This window comes from Helianthus annuus, chromosome 4, assembly GCF_002127325.2.
Source record: "Helianthus annuus cultivar XRQ/B chromosome 4, HanXRQr2.0-SUNRISE, whole genome shotgun sequence".
Classification (NCBI taxonomy): Eukaryota; Viridiplantae; Streptophyta; class Magnoliopsida; order Asterales; family Asteraceae; genus Helianthus; species Helianthus annuus.
Window position 1 is genome coordinate 200,173,678 of NC_035436.2, and position 19,204 is coordinate 200,192,881.

The window sequence follows — 19,204 nt, forward strand, 5'->3', positions numbered from 1 at the left end:
TGTCATTCAATACAGATTAGCCCATACTACTATCGCTAAAGGATGTGAAAATGGTTGGGAATAACCATCTCAATGACTAAACCGACTAAGATGTCCTAGAAAGATGCGTATTGGTGACCCATTTAAAAATGTTTACACTTTTGGAACCAATAAAACAATACTTTAGTAGTTTGGCGAAGTAGAAAAGGCATTTTTTGTTCACCGACTCGATCGTACGTTTACACATAGTTTCATAGTGCTTATGAAAGATAAAGTAGATGTTGATAAAACTTTGTCTTCAAATTTGGAGCACAAGATATAAGATGGACCGGTCAAGCTTTGCCGATACGAGGGGATGGGAGCTCATGAGAAACTATTTGAAGATAGGAATATTGACTTTTATATCATCACTGAAGATATTCCCGTAGCTAGCCGTCAACAACGATTTGAGTTTCTAGAGACTATGTTACATCTTGAGTACTGCACAATTGAATTTTGTGATGAAAATGAATCTCGTATAAAAAATAACTTTTGACACAAATGAGCATATGGCAAAGGTAGAGAAGCTTATGGAAAACGCAAACATCGTGTATGAGCCGTATAGTAGCCCAAGCAAAAGCAAAAAAAAAAAAAAAACAAAACAAAACAAAAAACACAGCGTTGAGTTTTACGGTTGAACACGTAGAGAACCAAATAGAAGATTTCCAGCAACGTGTTTACAATTTTACAATGTTTTCATAACCGAACCGGATATTGAACCGGACGTCTTAGTGGTTCACTGGTCGGACCGGTTGAACCGGATTTACGAACCGGGAAATGTCATAATTAATTTAAAACTTAAAGTTGAAGATAGGAATATTGACTTTTATATCATCATTGAAGATGAATAAAAACTTGAAAAATGGGCTGAATTGTACCGACCAACCATCAACGCAGATTTGTTCTAGAGAGAGAAATTAGAGAGAGAGATAAATGATGCGTGAATTGTATGTTATGAAAGTGAATAAAAACTTAAATCTAAAGTAAGATTCGATTAACCTGTGTGTGAATAAGGAGAAAGATACAGGATTTGTGTACGTATTGTTGCCGGTCAAAGAGGGGAGAAGATTTGCAATGGAAGACTTCTTGCTTGTTTTTGTTGCCCCTTTTTTATTTTTTTTTTCTTTTGCACTGGGGTTTTCATTCTTTTTCTTTCTTTTTCACCTGCCGCCACTCACCCATATCCTCCCTTATCATTCTGCAATTTGAAGGTTGTTCTAGCTCTTAGAAATCTAACCTTTCACGTCCATCCGCAATGTTTGAGTATGTGTTTGTTTTGTGAAATCTCGATCGCGATTGGTGCTGCAGATATGTGGTAGTTCAAATTCAGATTTCCGGTTGAACCTCCAACTTCGGTCCGCTTGATTGACTGCTAACCGCTCATAACCGGACGATTCTTTGTCAAACGGTTTAATTATGCAGACCGGACCGCTGTTGTTGCCGATCCCCGGTTTGACCGGCCGGACTGCAATTTTATTATTGTTGAAGACAGTGAAAGATTGTATGTCAAGGATCTACAAGCTTGACTGACTCCAACTATGGAACCCATCCTAATTTCAAAAGAGTAACGTGATATCAAAAGAATGTTTCTTGTGAGGTGCCTTACATGTTAGTGTCTTTCTATTTGGATAGATCATTTATATCTATATTGTAATTTCTTTTAACTAAACATTTGATGGTCAACATATTTTTTTAGTTGTGTTATAACTATCCAAAATCCTATCTAACACACAACTATGTTTAAAGCTCAGCCTAGTGACCACACACATTAGTCTTTAAAGCCCCGCCTAGTGACCGGACACATTAGTCTTTAAAGCCCAGCCTAGTGACCGCACACATTAGTCTTTAAAGCCCAGCCTTGACCTTCAGCCTTTTAAGCCCAATGTCCTCAGCCCGGCTACGCGACTTTAGCCCAGCTACAACTTAAATGAACGAAACAAAACAAAAAAGAAATAAAATACCATAAGATAGAAAATAATAATGGAATTAATAACGTTCTGTGATGATATTTTAACAAGGACAAGGTGAATTCGAGCGGGGTGGAATGATGTGTGCCTTGCCACGTAGGCAGGTCAAGGCATGATCACGTCTAATTGTTTCTATATTATATTTTAATTTATAGTTTGTTAGTTTGTTGAATTAGTAATTCATATCTCCCTGTTTTATGCATGGTAGTGGTAGTGTAGGTGCACGTTTTCATTAAATAGGGAAACCCATGATCTCAGGAGTCGACATGATTGTAACCTTATAAAAGAGATTTGTTTTGTTAATGGAATTATGCAAAAAATTAGTCTCAAGTATCTCTTTAAAATTCTATCAAGTTCGTTTCTATTTTCTTAGGCCAATCGATTATCGATTGGAACCACATCAACATTACACTCTTCCACAACTTATCTATTCATGCACGTATACTTGGAACATCACAGATATCACGGTTACATATATGCATACCTACACAATGAAACTGTTGCATAATTAATCTGTTCATCTATAGTTCCTTCATGCATTTGATCGTACACATATTTGGAACCTCATATACAATCACGGTCGTGTATATATATATATATATATATATATACTTATTCTGTCATGTCTATACCCATTCGTGTGTCACAGTTTATACAACATACGTACTTATCCATATCTATGGCTATTATACGTATATATTCAGATTTGCACATATCGACTAACCATACGTACGGACACATGTATATATGAGCATGTTTATACCGTGGCCTCTTGCCAATAAATACATATTCAATATCCTATATCCTGACACAACTCTTTCAAATTCCGACCACAATTTACATATGTGGTTTTGGGTTAATGAATATTTATATAATCTTAAATTAAAAGGCCGGCAACCTTTCTGATTTAACAAAAACACCTTAACTTTTCTAAATTGATAAAACTAGGATTGCGACCCGCCGCAATGCGGCGGGGATTCTTTAGTTATAACTAAGTGGATCTAGAACCCGCATGTTATGTTAAACCTGTCAAACGTGAAAAAATAGACGATGTAAAAACGTTCACCCACACACGCACGTTGCGTCGTGTTAACTCGCAAAATTTAGAATGAAACGTAAAAATGTTAAACCAAAGACACAGCTGCGATGTGTTAAGTCACAAAATTTAAAACCAAACATAAAGCGAAAAATTTGCGAAAAATGAAAACTATAAATGACCAAAGTTGAAAGTAAAAAAATTATAAGGATAGATTGCAAAAGATAAAAAGTTTTGGGTTAAAAGTAAAAAACAAATAGTTTTGGGTTAAAAGTAATTTATGAAATATTTTGGGTGAAAAGTAAAAAAAAAACATTTTTTTTGGAAAACCCCCAAAGCCAACGTTACGACAACAATATACATAACCATTTTTTCTTTGAAAACCCCCAAAGCACACCCCGCGTTGCGGCAGGACATAAAACGGTGTCAAATAGTACTAATGTCACACAACCGTCATCGACCACCAACACTGACTCGACCTAGGATATGCGTGTTGCGACGAACCTGTCAAACATGAAAAATAGAGGTAAAAATGTTGAACCACACATGCACGTTGTGTCGTATTAACTCGAAAAATTTAGAACTATATGTAAAACAAAATTTTGCGAAAAATGAAAAGGATAAGTGAAAAAAGTTGCGAAGCTAAATTGCAAATAATGAAAAGTTTTGGGTTAAAACTAAAAAACAAATTATGTAGGGTTAAAATTGAAAAAAGTAATAACCTTGAGGTTAAAAGTAAAAAAATCAAGTTTTTTTTTGAAAAACTCACAAAGCATAAGTTACAACTAATAATGCACAAAAAACTTGTAAACTTATATATGGAATAATTCACCCTTTAAATTTATAACTTGTCATGAATTGAAAACAAATGTTTTGATGTAATTTTTCGGTTTGACATTTCTTTTATCTGAATAGATTATTTTGTGTTTTGAAGGGTTTTATTGTTTTTTATTTTCTACGACAAATTTGGATCACTGACGGACCACTGGAGTATTATCGTGCCACCAGCGGAACCACCCGATTATATCCATCCCCACTAGGCAATAATGACTATACACCAATTCAGGAGGAAACCCAAATAACTATGAGAAAAACCCTCTTCTGGGAATCGAACCCATGACCTGGTCACAAGCCTTATCCCACCACAAGAGCATAAATTGTTCTCGCGAGAACCATTTAGCACACCCTCCCACAAAATTATGGCAACCTCTTCCGATAACAAAAGGCTAGAACCCCCCCCCCCTCCTCTTTTTCAATTTCGGGCACCCACTGCAGTACTGCACCACCACGTACGAGTTGCATGAGACGAACCACGACAAGGAGTCATTTACATGAGGCGAATCACTACCATTAGGTCGTCTCTCAACCACTACCATTAGTTACCTTACTACCACCTAGAGATGCATTGTGATTGTTCGAACCATTGAGTCTGCTTATTTGATATCGGAAACTGACACTTGAAAATGAAGACATTACAGGCACACATGCATGTTTTCTTAAGAAATTGGGTGAACATATTAATGTTCTTATACATTTTTTGTTTGAATTAGTTTATCATTTTAATAAATTAAGTTTACGTTAAACACACATGTGATGTATCATGTATACATAGGTTTTTGTTTTTACATATTTGTGTTTGGATCTATAATGTAAATTGACTAGATGTACACTAATATATCTGAGAGTTCTTTTTGTTTGAGCACTGTACAAATTTTGTTTTTTTAGAGGGAGTGAGAGAGTATAGTTGTGTGTAATATTATGAAGAGTAAATTACAAATTTTGTCATTTATGTTTACATCGACGCTGTCCTTTGGGCTAAAAGCAAGGGCGGACCCAAGGCAAGCCTTGGGTGGGCGGGCGCCCCCCAAATTTTTTTTTATTTGTGTAATTTATAGGCAAAAATCCCGATCGCACCCGTTGACAATTTGGTTAAACCCTTCTTTCACACCCCCATGAAATAATTTCTGGGTCCGCCACTGGCTAAAAGTTTACAGACGGTGTCCTTAACCTTCTAAAATCTTGCACGTTTTGTCCTTTAGGCCAAACCTAGTTAGAAATCTCAGTTAATTCTTGTCATATGCAATGCACATGAGGGTACAATGGTCTTTTTCACTCTAACCCTTTCTATTTCCCCCATTTATAAAAGGCTAAATTGTAGGTCCCTTTTTCGCGGAGGATTACGAACCTAAACCTTGTTATACTAACCCACCAGCAAGTGCGGAATCCAAGCTAGTAGGCAAACCGAGATGAAGCAAGTAGAGAAACAAACACACACGAGTTCACCGATTAACACCACTGTATTAATACGTATGAAGGTTCCGGTTACAAGCACAATGTTTACAATCAGTTTGCAAACTCTCAAAGTGTGTGTGTGTGAGTTTCGGACAGAAGCTCTTAACTCTCTAACTTTCTGTCTCTCTAAGTGTGCATCTACCTCCCTAAACTCAACACTGCATGGGTATATATATACCCAGCCCATGATGTCTGATCGAAGGATCCGATAGATGATCCGAAGGATCATCTTTCGGACATAGTGCTTTCGAAGGATCAGCAAGGACCTCGAAAGATCACCTTTCGAGGTCTATAGTTCGAAGCCTATCTTTCGATCACCTCGAAGGATCAACAGTATCCTTCGAGACTATCCTTCGATGCAGACAAAACATATCAAACATATGTCAACTGTTGGCCAAGTCAATCCGGAGGATGGTTGACTTGGTCAACTTACAGACTACCAAGGACATCGTTTATGTACAGACCGAATACAGACAAAGTACAGACACAAGTGCACCAACAAACTCCCCCTTGGCTGTAGCTTTGTCTTTATCTTCTATAGATGTAGACTCGTCTCGAACTTCGACAGTCTTTGGTCTTCGAGTTACCAAAACTCTGATGTCCTTTCAAGTCTTCAATGTCGGAGGATCTTCAAGGTCTTCACGTCTTGAAAGCAGAGAGCGTATCAACAAACTACCCGTATCATGTAGGCAGTGTGTTGACAAACTCCCCCTTAACATAAGCTCCCCCTTGAGTTATGCTCGTGAAAGACTTGATCTTTATGAAGTGAGATCCTAGTGGTGTTGATAATGGCCAGCGGCAACTCGATCATTTTCATCTTTTGAGCGCCTTCTCGTCGTGTCTTCATTCCGAAGCTTTGTCATCGACCATGTTCTCCTAGCCTTTAGAATCTGCACATGCGAGAAATCTAAACGCGTAATGAGAACAACTGCTTGGAACATAGTATAAACAAATGACACACGAATGACCATGTCACAATCAAACACCGTCCGACAGTTTGAAAGTTTAATAAATTTGTCAATTTTAGTCTTTAACTTTCAAAACATGCAAAATTTCGACCATTTATGAAGATTTAGTCAATTCGGTTTTCGTTCAGGTTTCAGGCAACGAAGACTCGAGTTCCAACATCGTACGATCGAAAATAAAGTAGAAATAAAATCTTTTTGGCTTTTATAAAGTTTATATTAAAACACGCCTAAAATCTTTTTGGTATTTTTGAAAGTAAAAGACAACAATTTAAAATCCTTTGAGTGTTATCAAACGACATCACCGCTAATGTCGTGCTGATATGCACCAAACGACGAAACTGTTTAAGAGAAAAACAATAAACGTTAAGCAGTAAATAAATATTTACAGACATTCTTTTTGCGAGTTTCGAGGGTAAGAGAATCATATCAGTGTACGGTCATGCCAAAACACTCTTGTTGTTCAGTTAATTAACATTAAAATAAGCATCCTATAACAATTATCGGTATTGTTGTCCACTTAAGCTCAACTTATCAGATGTAATCATGGCGAGGGGATACGTTAAGGTATGATTTATACTTACCGACCGGTGTTCATCCACATCACGACACATTCCCGTATCAAGGTATGCACGAGGGTTCATCTTACCGGTGAGTATACCGATTATCATCTGTTTGACCGTATAAATTGTGAGACACTCACTTATTTTGATTTGAAAACAAGCCCTATGTGATATAATCACTTATTGATGAGGAACTTGATTTTCGTATGCATGAGGGCACAGGTGCAAGTCCGTGAACAGGTCAGTACTTCCGTACAGCAGAGAGACGAACTTGACACCCGGATAAATGTGATATTTTATCACTTATTTGATTTGGACATGTGATTGTTTATCACTTATTGAGGTCGAATGCAGTATGCAATATGTACACGTATGTATAGTATCATGGAAGATCTGGACTTGCGTCCCCGTTATTTTTCGGTAAAAGATACAACCATGATACCCAGATGATAAGCAGCATAAAGACCGAATATCTCAGAACCTCGGCAATCTATCAAACGAAATTTCGGTACTAAGACCATATGCCAATGAATGGTTCCCACCTGATCTTCAGTCGATTAAGATTTATATCACCCTGCACACTTTAAAATGATTGTGAGCCTACCGATACATCTTATATAGAGCTGCTTATCGTTTTTCATTTAAGGTTTAAAGAGGTTTGGATAGACCACTGATGTACTATCATTTTCTCTTTTGCTCGCCAGGAAACTCATTTTTGTTTTTCTATTGTTTTTGTGGTTTTGAAATTTTTCGATGTTTTTGGATTTTCCGATTTTTGGATTTACTCCCCCTAAAATCAATAAACTAAGATAAATTTAAAAACACACAAAGATATTTACAAAAATGATTTTCCGATGTTGGTTTACTCTTGCTTGACCTTAATGCCATTTACCAAAATTAAGTTTTATCAGAAAAGATTTAACAGATTTTGGAAAAGTGAGTTGGCATGTCGGTAAGCGGTGCGGACCATGACAACATTGACGAGTTTCACAAAGAAACAATCACGTGTGAGGTGATATCCGAGATCAATGTGTCACGCAAAAGAGTGCTGTTCGAGATAATAAAAATTCAACAAGTAGCTTAAATATCGACAAGTATAGGAGAGATTAGAAATTTAAAAACCGTATCCTGCAACTGTTTCGTGCATTGCAAGGAATCTGAACATTCTCCCAAACTGGATATCCACCCGGTGTGGATTTCAAGGTCGATTTTGTAGCTACTGAATAATCTCTTGACAGCAACAAGATCATAAACCTCCGGGTCCAGCTGGTTTTTCACATTGCACCAGCGAAGGTCTGTGACTTTCTCTTTCAGAAATGGTGTGCGGATGTTCAATGCACTCCAAGGCATCGACACACATTTCACTTCATTCGTTCCTGTGGACCCGATCAAAAACCAGAATGACCAAATTTTCGGCACGTTCTTCATTTGGTCGAATTTTGCACCATCATTCAACCACATTTTCTTCTTCTTTTCTTTCTCTCCATCAAAGGCAACAATTTCTTCTGTCGCCTATCTTGTGCAAGGACATTCCACTATCAATAATCCTATGACTATCGATAGTTCCTCCTGGAACTTCCTGCACACTCACTCAGAGATTAGTTGGAGAGGGGGACCCAAGCCTTCATAGACTTGGGTTGCCCCTGAGAATCAAGAAATGTAATTTCAATTTCCTGATAATTTTCAAGCACAACACTTCCCCCTGAACTTTCACCCGATTTAGGTTTCCAAGTTTGTTTTTGTTTACCAGATTTTTGTTTTTGTTTACCAGATTGTGTATTATGTACAATTTCTGGTTTTAATGGTTGTGACAAACTCGGTTTCCTTTTAACCGCCGTTTCCGGTTTTAAAGCCTTTTCGATCACCTTTACATTTTTACGTCGTTGTTTTGTTTCTTGTTCTTTAATAGTGCGTTTATCATGTTTTGGAGAAACATGACGACGTTGTGAGTGATCTCGTTCAGTGGGGGTTCTTTCAACAAAATTTGGTTTGGGCGAGTTTGTGCAGTCTTTAATGATGTGCCCAAACTTCCCACATTTGAAGCAAGTTCTCCTTTCAACAAACTTAGGAGAATTTGTTCGACTAGCAGATGTCGAACCTGTAGAACCTGAGGTACTTGCTCTTTCATCACACCCGTTTGTGTGTTGGGTGTAATTGTTATCGCTATTTCGTTTCAAAATCTTGACTTTTTGTACAAAATCGGTGTTTGATTTGTTTTCAAAAGTCTCAATTTTATCCGTACCCTTTGATGCTACAAATTTAACATCTTTTGCTTTCTTCTTGTAATGAGCTCCTTTTGATTCAACCTTAGCCTTTGGCTTTGGAGCTCGTTATTGTTGTTTACCCTTAAAAGCAATTGGTTGTTGCTTTGTCGGTGATTTCTGATTTCCAAATTGTTTTCTGATTTCAGCCTTTGGAATTGGATCACATTGAGTTACAGTAACTCCAGGGATCGTCTTTCCCAAAAACTTGCTTGAGTTATCTTCAAAAACTTTATCAATCAAGGATGGATTGACATTTTTAATTGGAAAATCATTGTTTGAATAAATTTTAACATCTCCGACCAAAGTGTACAACAAATTATTGCTTTCAACAGCAAACACACTTTCTTTGTCTTTCTTGACATCTTTGACAGGATTTATCACTTTCTTGGCAACAGGTTGCACGACAGGAGTAGGAGGATCACAAAGAATATGATTCTCAATTGGAATTTCTACTCCTTTCGCCTCATCAAGTGATTCATCCTGGTCATTCACATCTGATTCATCATCTGAAGAATCACATTCCTCAATAGTTGGAGGACTTTGATTTGAAGCACATGATGACTTTTCTTTGTCATCAGATGAGCCCTCCGATGAATTGTCCGGTTTGAACCCTAGCCCAGTAGCAAACTCCTCAACGTTAAGAGGCACACTGGGTTCATACCGCGACATTTCCTCTTCATCGGGCATCTTGGTATAGTTGTTCATCAAGGGGGGTGGACACGCCTTATACCCTACACCTTTCACATTACCTTTTAGTTTTTGAACGTCTATGATGTGATCGAGCACAAATCGGGAGTTAGAATAACTCTCCAACTTTTGCTTGATAGCATCATGTTCGCATTTGGCAATGACTAACTCCTTTTTGGTTTCCTCAACAAGATTAATATAATCGTTAATACTAACTTGTTTATGATAAACAACTTTGTTCAATTCGGAAACACTTTTCTTTAGGGTTTCAATTACAGATTTAAAATCCTTTTCGTTTTGAGTTAACACCATGTTTGCCTCTCTGCACTTGGACAGTTCAATAACCAAACTTTGATTGTGACTATGAACCGTTTCAGATTCACGTTTCAATTCATCACATTTAAGTTTCATATCGGCACAATCACTACATATGCTAGGAGTTTTAGCTTGAACCTGACTTGTAGAATCTGTGACATTATCCACAAAGGCAGTCTGAGAAGAGAAAGATCCATCTTCAGTGAGAATCTTCTCCATTTCGCTCGATGTAGCATCAGCTTTCTTGAACAAGTCAGATTTTTGACCTTTTGTCTCCTTGGCTTCATCCGACAATTTATCAGCTTCAGCTTCAGAATCAGTTCTTTCGTTTAAATCTGATTCTTCATTTAAACCTGATTCTTCATCCGAGCTGCCACTATATCCTGAACTGTCATCATTTCCCGAAGGTTCATCATCATTGACATTTTTGACAATTTCAGCATAGAACGCAGTTCTTGTCTGATCACCGTTTCCCAACTGTATGACCGGACCACAATCGACACTTGGATCAAGTTGAGGCTGTGTTGTGGAGACTTGGGCTTGTACTTGGGTTTGATTGAACTGTGGACACGGAGAAGAACTTGTATTGGATTCAAACTCCGTTTGAAGCTTCGGTTGCTGAACAAAACTAGAACTAGCTGAAGGACCAAAACCAGGCAAATACACTTCCGTGCTTTGAGTAGGTGTAATCCTTTTGGCTTTTCGAATTTCCACTTCGTTCTTTTGCTCCAACTTCTGAATGAATTCATAGATATTAACATTGACAGCATCTAAAACGCCCGTATGCTTTAAAAACTCTATGAATGGGCTCCACTTTGGAGGTAGAGCATCAGCAAACCGTGCTACCATTTCCTGTTGGGATGTACGAACACCAGAATAACACATTTCACACATCAAATGATAATAACGAGTAGTCATATCATTTAGAGTTTCATTCTCTAAGAAATGAAATGATTCGAATTTCTTCTTCAACAGATCCTGGTGTGTCTTTCTAGTAGCTGCATATCCTTCTCCTCTCGCTACCAAAAGATCCTGCATGTTTTGATTTTGATTCGACAACATTGCCCATTGACTTGAACTTATTGACTGTTGTTGTTTAGGTATGGTACTCGTCATATATTCAGCCATCGACATCTGTTTTAGATCTGGTTGTGGATCCGTACTCCAATCCCAAGGGCTAGTACAACTCATTTTGATCAAATATTAATTGAAGATCTACACAAGCACAAACTGTTAAGTGTACACAGACACAAATCGAAAGATACACGACTTGTTCGAAGGATCAATACTTGTTCGAACGATCAACAAGGTTCGAAAGATCCCTGTTGAGTTTCGAACAATGATTTCGAAGGATTGACTTCGAAAGATTGACTATACGAAGGATCCTTATCTTTCGAAAGATGATTTCGAAAGATTCTCCTTATGTTTCGAACACAGGTCTCGAAAGATTCACAATGAAAGATCCTTATCTTTCGAACACTAATCTCGAAAGATTCACCAACACGAACGATCCTTATCTTTCGAGAAGATTCCAGAAACGAAAGATAATTCCTAGACTCCGAAAGACTAAACGAAAGATGCTTATCTTTCGAGCTGCCTTTGATCGAAAGATGTCGAAGGATATCTTTCGATGTCGAAGGATATCTTTCGAATGCTCTGACACACTGACAAAAAGTACGACAGGTTGGTGAAAAGTGGATGTGGTTGGTGAGCCAACTTTCGGCAGAAAGGATGGTTCTGCCAACAACTTTTTCACCAACTATTTGACTTTTAAAAAGTTTACCCAAAATGGCAACCTTATCAACAAGATCTGGTCACCGGAAACACACCGGAGATGTGGCCGGAAAAATCAAAGTCACTTAAAAACAAGTTTTCAAGTTACCCAACCCAACCTTGAACACTCCCGAAGGTTTAGAAGCCGTTTTTCAGTTTAGAAAAGCAAGAAAAACCACCAAAACGGGTGCTAAACCTAGTGTCCAAACACACCAAGAACTCGAACAACCCGGTTTTAAACAAGGTAAAGAGCGAGGCTCTGATACCACTTGTAGGTCCCTTTTTCGCGGAGGATTACGAACCTAAACCTTGTTATACTAACCCACCAGCAAGTGCGGAATCCAAGCTAGTAGGCAAACCGAGATGAAGCAAGTAGAGAAACAAACACACACGAGTTCACCGATTAACACCACTGTATTAATACGTATGAAGGTTCCGGTTACAAGCACAATGTTTACAATCAGTTTGCAAACTCTCAAAGTGTGTGTGTGTGAGTTTCGGACAGAAGCTCTTAACTCTCTAACTTTCTGTCTCTCTAAGTGTGCATCTACCTCCCTAAACTCAACACTGCATGGGTATATATATACCCAGCCCATGATGTCTGATCGAAGGATCCGATAGATGATCCGAAGGATCATCTTTCGGACATAGTGCTTTCGAAGGATCAGCAAGGACCTCGAAAGATCACCTTTCGAGGTCTATAGTTCGAAGCCTATCTTTCGATCACCTCGAAGGATCAACAGTATCCTTCGAGACTATCCTTCGATGCAGACAAAACATATCAAACATATGTCAACTGTTGGCCAAGTCAATCCGGAGGATGGTTGACTTGGTCAACTTACAGACTACCAAGGACATCGTTTATGTACAGACCGAATACAGACAAAGTACAGACACAAGTGCACCAACATAAATTGCACTTTTCGTCCTTTATGTTCTAGGGTTTCTGCAGGCGCTGTCCTTTAAGTTTAAAAATTACACTCTATGTCCTTTATGTTTGCAACCTATAACGGGCGGTGTCCTTTCTCATAAACCCAGTTATCTTTTAATGTTAAAACCCCTTGTCTCTCTCAACTTCAAACATGAAGGACCTTTTATGTAAAAAAGTGAAACATTCAAACATGAGGGACCTAATCAGATTTTTCTTATAATTCTGATCGTTTCTGATTCCTTTAATCAGATTCGTTTACGATTTAATTCCCTTTATCGAATATGGTTTTAACGGAAAACTTCAGTGTCGTTTTGAATTATGGATCCACTGATCTTCGGAATTTTGAACGTCTTGTTTGTTCTTGAAATCAAAATCTTTCTGTCTATTTTGTTGTTTCGAATCAGCAGGCTTAAACAAATTAAACTTTTGTTTCCAATTTGTATTCTTCGAACGGTTTTGATTCGAAACAGAGATTCAAGAAAATATCTATGATTTGATTTCACACAATGATTCTTGTGTATTCGATTTGTAAAAGTTAAGGGGTTGAGATTTTAGAACCGTTAATCGTGATTCTATAGTCTACTGTTTGATTTTCTGTTTCGCCCGGAATCCTTCACCGGAAAACGGTTTGTCCGATTCTGATCTTCTGTAACGGTTCTGGGTTCTTCAATTGATTCTCCTTTGATCAATTGATGGGGCAGTAATCTTTTACACTACAATAACGTCTTGTGTTATTGTTTTGATTCCGAATTTTTTGTCTCTGTTATAATCACAAAACAGGGGCATTGCTAGAGTAGTGTGAAATAGACTGAAGAACTAAAATATATACATATTATGTATGGTAAGGCTTTCAATATAAATAATATGGGAGCTGAACCATCATCTGTGCTGGCTAATTGAAGCTAACAATAGTAGAAGCAATAAGAAATAAAGTTTTTAATATTTGATGCAATTGCTAAGATAAAGAAGTGAGAAATATTACAACTGTTCAAACGAACACACATTATTCAAATTGGAAGTTCCATATAGGTCTCTTTGCTGGCATCTGCCAATATCTAAAAACAAACATACGAAAAATCCCAACCCTCTGTATCCTCAAATCTAGCAGCAGCTCTTTGTTTGTAGACGTGTCTGCCAAACCACAATCACTAGCAAAGGTGTGTGTTTTGATCCTCAAATCTATATTTCTATCTATGTTTATCGTGAAAGAAACGGACCGAAAAAGTGTAGAAATGGGGTTCCGGAGTTGCCGGAATCCGGCGAAATTGCCGGCCGGATAAACGTAGAAGATGGCGGCTTTTGTTTTGTGTTTTTTTTTTTTGGGTAAAGGGTTACCCCGGTGAAATTTATTAATAAAGAATAAAGAATCACGCAAGTGTACCAAAAGTAGCACACTAGAGCTAGACTTGGCATACCAAGACTAGCAAAGCCAAACAACCACAAACAAAAACAACCAACCTACCAAAACCAAAACAAAACACAGCAACTAAACAGAACAGCCCGAAGCCAAACATTGGCAACTAAAAAAACGCTAGCTCAAAAACACTCTAGCCCGGATCCATAACTAGCGTCTTCACTTGGAACTTCCATCTCTCTAGCATCAGCGGGTGTTTCATACCTTTTCCAGCCTTGAACGTCATCAACTTTAGGCGAACTGTATGAAGAACAATGTTTGCAATCACTGTTGCATTTCGCTGAACTCTAGTAAACAACCTGTTGTTTCTTTCTTGCCATATGAAATAAGAAGAAGCCGCAACCACCAGCTTACTGACAATGCTTTTCGCTGACTTATTCCTAGCATGTTGAGAAAGCCAAGCAATAATGGAGTCCCAATTTTCATCAATCGAATCCATATAAGCCATATCCTTAACCCGATTCCACACTTGCAACGCATAGGAGCATCGAAAAAATAGATGGTCACGAGAATCCTTACCCTGATTGCACAGAGGGTAGCACATAAGATTCAAGTTAGTTGCACTTCCAGCATCCCAAACTCCCATTCGATCCTGGGTTTTTAGCTTATTCTTAATCACAAGCCACAAGTGGAAAGAATGTCTTGGAATACTCTGACCGTACCAAACCAAATTAACCCAATCTACCTCCTCACCACGCACCCGAATATTCTCCCAAACCTCACTAGCACTGAAATCCGAAACGTTGCCCTGCCTATTCTTCCACACGAGTTTATCAGGAACATTATGAACAATATTCGGAGGCATTACATTAATCAAAACTGGATAAAGATCAAACCATGCAATCGGCCATTTCCACCCATTATGAGTATCAATGAGCTCAGAAACTGAAGATCGCATGCTAAACCCCGCCCCATGAATTCGTCTAGGGGTAATGAAATCCCGCAAGGGGCTATAAGCACACCATTTGTCAAACCAAGCATTAGCCTCCGTACCGTCACGAATCAAGAACCAAATGAACGGACGAATACAAGAACGGATAGACAAGATTTTCCTCCATCCCCATGTCATACTACCCCGAAAAGGAAGCTCCCAAAAATTTCTACCTTTGATCCTGTACGAATGAACCCATTTTACCCATATAGAGTCCCGCTTAGTAAGAATACTCCACACATGAGTAGTAAGAAGCGCTTTATTCGAATCATGAATTCTTCTAATACCCAAGCCGCCCTCGGATTTTGGAAGGCAAACATTCTTCCATGCAACTTTCGGAGTAGAACCCTTAGCCACCCCACCACTCCAAAGAAAATTACGCATCCGCTTTTCAATGTCTGTAACTATACGGGCCGGGAGCATAAAAACAGATGCCCAGTAAATATGCATAGCCGAAATGACCGAATTAATAAGTTGGAGCCTTCCTGCAAAAGAAAGAGACTTATTTAACCAATGATCAATTTTTTTACATAAAAGGTCCCTCATGTTTGAAGTTGAGAGAGACAAGGGGTTTTGACATTAAAACATAACTGAGTTTATGAGAAATGACACCGCCCATTATAGGTTGCAAACATAAAGGATATAGAATGTAATTTTTAAACTTAAAGGATATTAATTAAGATCGTGTCATATTTTAGCAGGGGTCAAATAGAAGCTGGGCTGCAAGGAGCAGCTGGATTAAAGTTCAAGTTGGGTTGCAGCCCATGAAAACTACGAGTTAAATCATGAAGATTAAAGGAGTCACATAAATAAGAAAAAAAAAAAACTTATAAAAGATGTTAATTAAGATCGTGTCATATTTTAGCAGGGGTAGTTGAATTCTAATCAATATTACTTAAAATGAAAAATGCACCCACTTCACAACCTTATGGTATGTGAATTTAAATTTAAAATATAATAATACAGTCCTCTCAGCCTTCTTTTCCCGAAAGGTATGCGTATATGATAGACAATCAGTATCACTGCAAAGTACCTGTCTTGAATCTTATGAGCCCATCTCAGCAGCCCAATTCAAGAAGCCCAACAAGTTGAATGGCCCAGTTAGTGTCTAGTGTTTGATCGATAGGGATCATTCAAGATATAAGTAAGATGGTTACGGGAACGTAGGACATGAATGAATATTGTTAGAAGTTGGTCCTGGTCTTCTCATCTCTCTTCTGAAATATGTTTCCCATCTCCTTCATTGTTATTGTTTTAATCATGGTTGCAAAAGTCGCTAGGCGCTCCTTAGTCGGTCGACCGGGGAGTTGAGAGTACTTGGCCTAGGCAGAGAGTACAGGGGAGTACTCGGACATGCCAAACTATAAAGAAATTAGTTTTCGGAAATCTATACTATATAATAAAAGAAACCTGTTTTGAGACACTTGTCATTCTCTCATTCAATTGATTAAAATTATTAATAATACTAATAATATTAATATTTAATCTAATCTAATACAAATTATTATTATTAATAATATTTAATCAAATCTAATAAGAATTCATATTATTTTAATTAATATTATTTTAGTTAATAACAATCACACGATTAAATAACCCACGCATGTTCCATATTATTTTAGTTAATATGGGAAAGGCAATTGAAATTTATTTTAGTTAATAACAATAACAAATATATAATTCAGAGTAATAGGTACTAGAATCCCTCACACGATGGAGTGAAAATTCAATTTTGATCGAAATCAGTTTGGTTAGTTACAGTATCGGCACTCGGTATGGCAATTGAAAGAAAAAAAACCAAAATGAATGAAGTTGAACTTCAGAGTACAAACATTTTGTGGTCATTTAAAAAAAATCGAAACTTTAATATGTGCTAAATCCATTGTTTAAGATTTAAAAGTACTTATAGATTCTTTTGTTCATGTGTAGTTTTTCATTTCAAATTATTTATAATTAATGTATACTTCTCATTTATAATATTATTTATTTGATTTTTATATCATATTATCTTCATTGTTTATATTTTCTAACGTGTCATGTAACAACTACATTTTTTAATTTCCTTTTACCCAAATTATTACTTCTTTTTGACAGACACATACTTTTTATTTGTAACATACAAATTTACTCTTATTCTTTTCGATGATTTAGTTATCTCTAATAAACTTTAAACTTTTACCATAGTATATATAATGCTAGACATAAAATTAAAAAAACATTTTGAATGATATCAATAACTTAAGGCATATTATAATTGGTAGAGGATCCTGTAAAAAGTGCTCAAAGTGTGAGAAGTGTGAGAAGTGTATTATAACACTATATATAATACTATATAACACCCTATAAACACAGTATAACAATATGTAACACCATATAATACCATATAACACTTTGTAACACTATATATCATTATATAACAAATATAACACTATAGGTTGTCTGATAGCATGCCTATGATAGATGTATAGTGTTATATTTGTTATATAATGATATATAGTGTTACATAGTGTTATATGGTGTTACATATTGTTATACGGTGTTTATAGGGTGTTATATAGTATTATATATAGTGTTATAATACACTTCTCACACTTCTCACACTTTAGGCCCTTTTTACACTATCCTTACCCTATTATAATTATATGTATAATATGCACTTTTTCATGAAATAATACCAAATAAAATTACAAATATAAAATCATTGATTTTACTAACAATAACAAAGTCCTATTTTTTTAAATAATTTAAAAAAATATATAACTAAAAACATATGACATTATAATACGGTTAATCGATTTATCATCATACAACCTACCACCTATTCAATCATATGATTTTTCAATCTTATATTAACTAAATAAATAAAAATTAATATTCATTCTTATTATACTTTAAATATAAAAAATTCCGTTAGTTTTTTTAAATATATTTTTTATTATTTGGTATTTAAAATCATATTTATTCAACCCATGTAATACACATGGGTTTTTAAAAATATAAATTTTTTTATTATTTGGTAAACAATATTACATTTATTCAACCCGTGTAATATAATGGTTTTAAAGATATAATTTTTTTATTATTTGGTATATAATATTACATTTATTCAACCTGTACAATACATATGGTTCTTATAAATATAACTTTTTTTATTATTTAATAAATAAAGTTACATTTCTTAAACCCGTGCAATAAAGGAGGCTTTTAAAAAGATCGTACAATACATAAGGTTCTTATAAATATAACTTTTTTATTATTTAATAAATAAAGTTACATTTCTTCAATTCGTGCAATAAAGAAGGCTTTTAAAAAGATAATGTTTTATTATTTGATATATAAAATTCATTTATTCAACCCGTGTAATACACGGGGTTATAACCTAGTTAAATATAAGCAGGGGCGGACCCACATTGGTGCCACCGGGGTCCCCGGACCCCAATCTTTTTAAAAAAAATAGTAGATTCGGTATATTAAATTGTATATGGACCCCATAAATACAATTAGGTGGACACCATGAAAATAAAAAGAAGGCTGGTGTAGTGGTAAATCTCCCTCTTTTCCACCAAGAGGTCATGGGTTCAATCCTTGATAAGACTATTTTTCTTATTTTTTTTTTATAATCTAGTTCAAACCTCACTTTAACTCGACCCGAACGAGGACCGACCCGAAAATGGACCCCATTGAAAAAAAATCCTGGGTCCGCCACTGAATATAAGTCAAATAACATAAATTTACTAATATTTATAACAAAATACGTGAAATTGATATTCATTCTTTTAATATGATAGGCATAGAAATTATGTTTTATTTTATTTTAAGTCAAACTTGGCCCGAGTTGATCTACTAGATCGGATTTTGGCCGATGTTGACCGCATTTGATCGATTCCGAGTAATTAGTCGGATTTGAAGAAAGTCGCCTCAGCACTCGGCCTTGAAGACCTTGTTTTACAACCATGGTTTTAATTTCTCATTGTAATATGTCAATTGAAACAATTGAATCACAGTAGTGTTACTTCACAATTGATTATCTCTTCGTTGTGTTAATTTG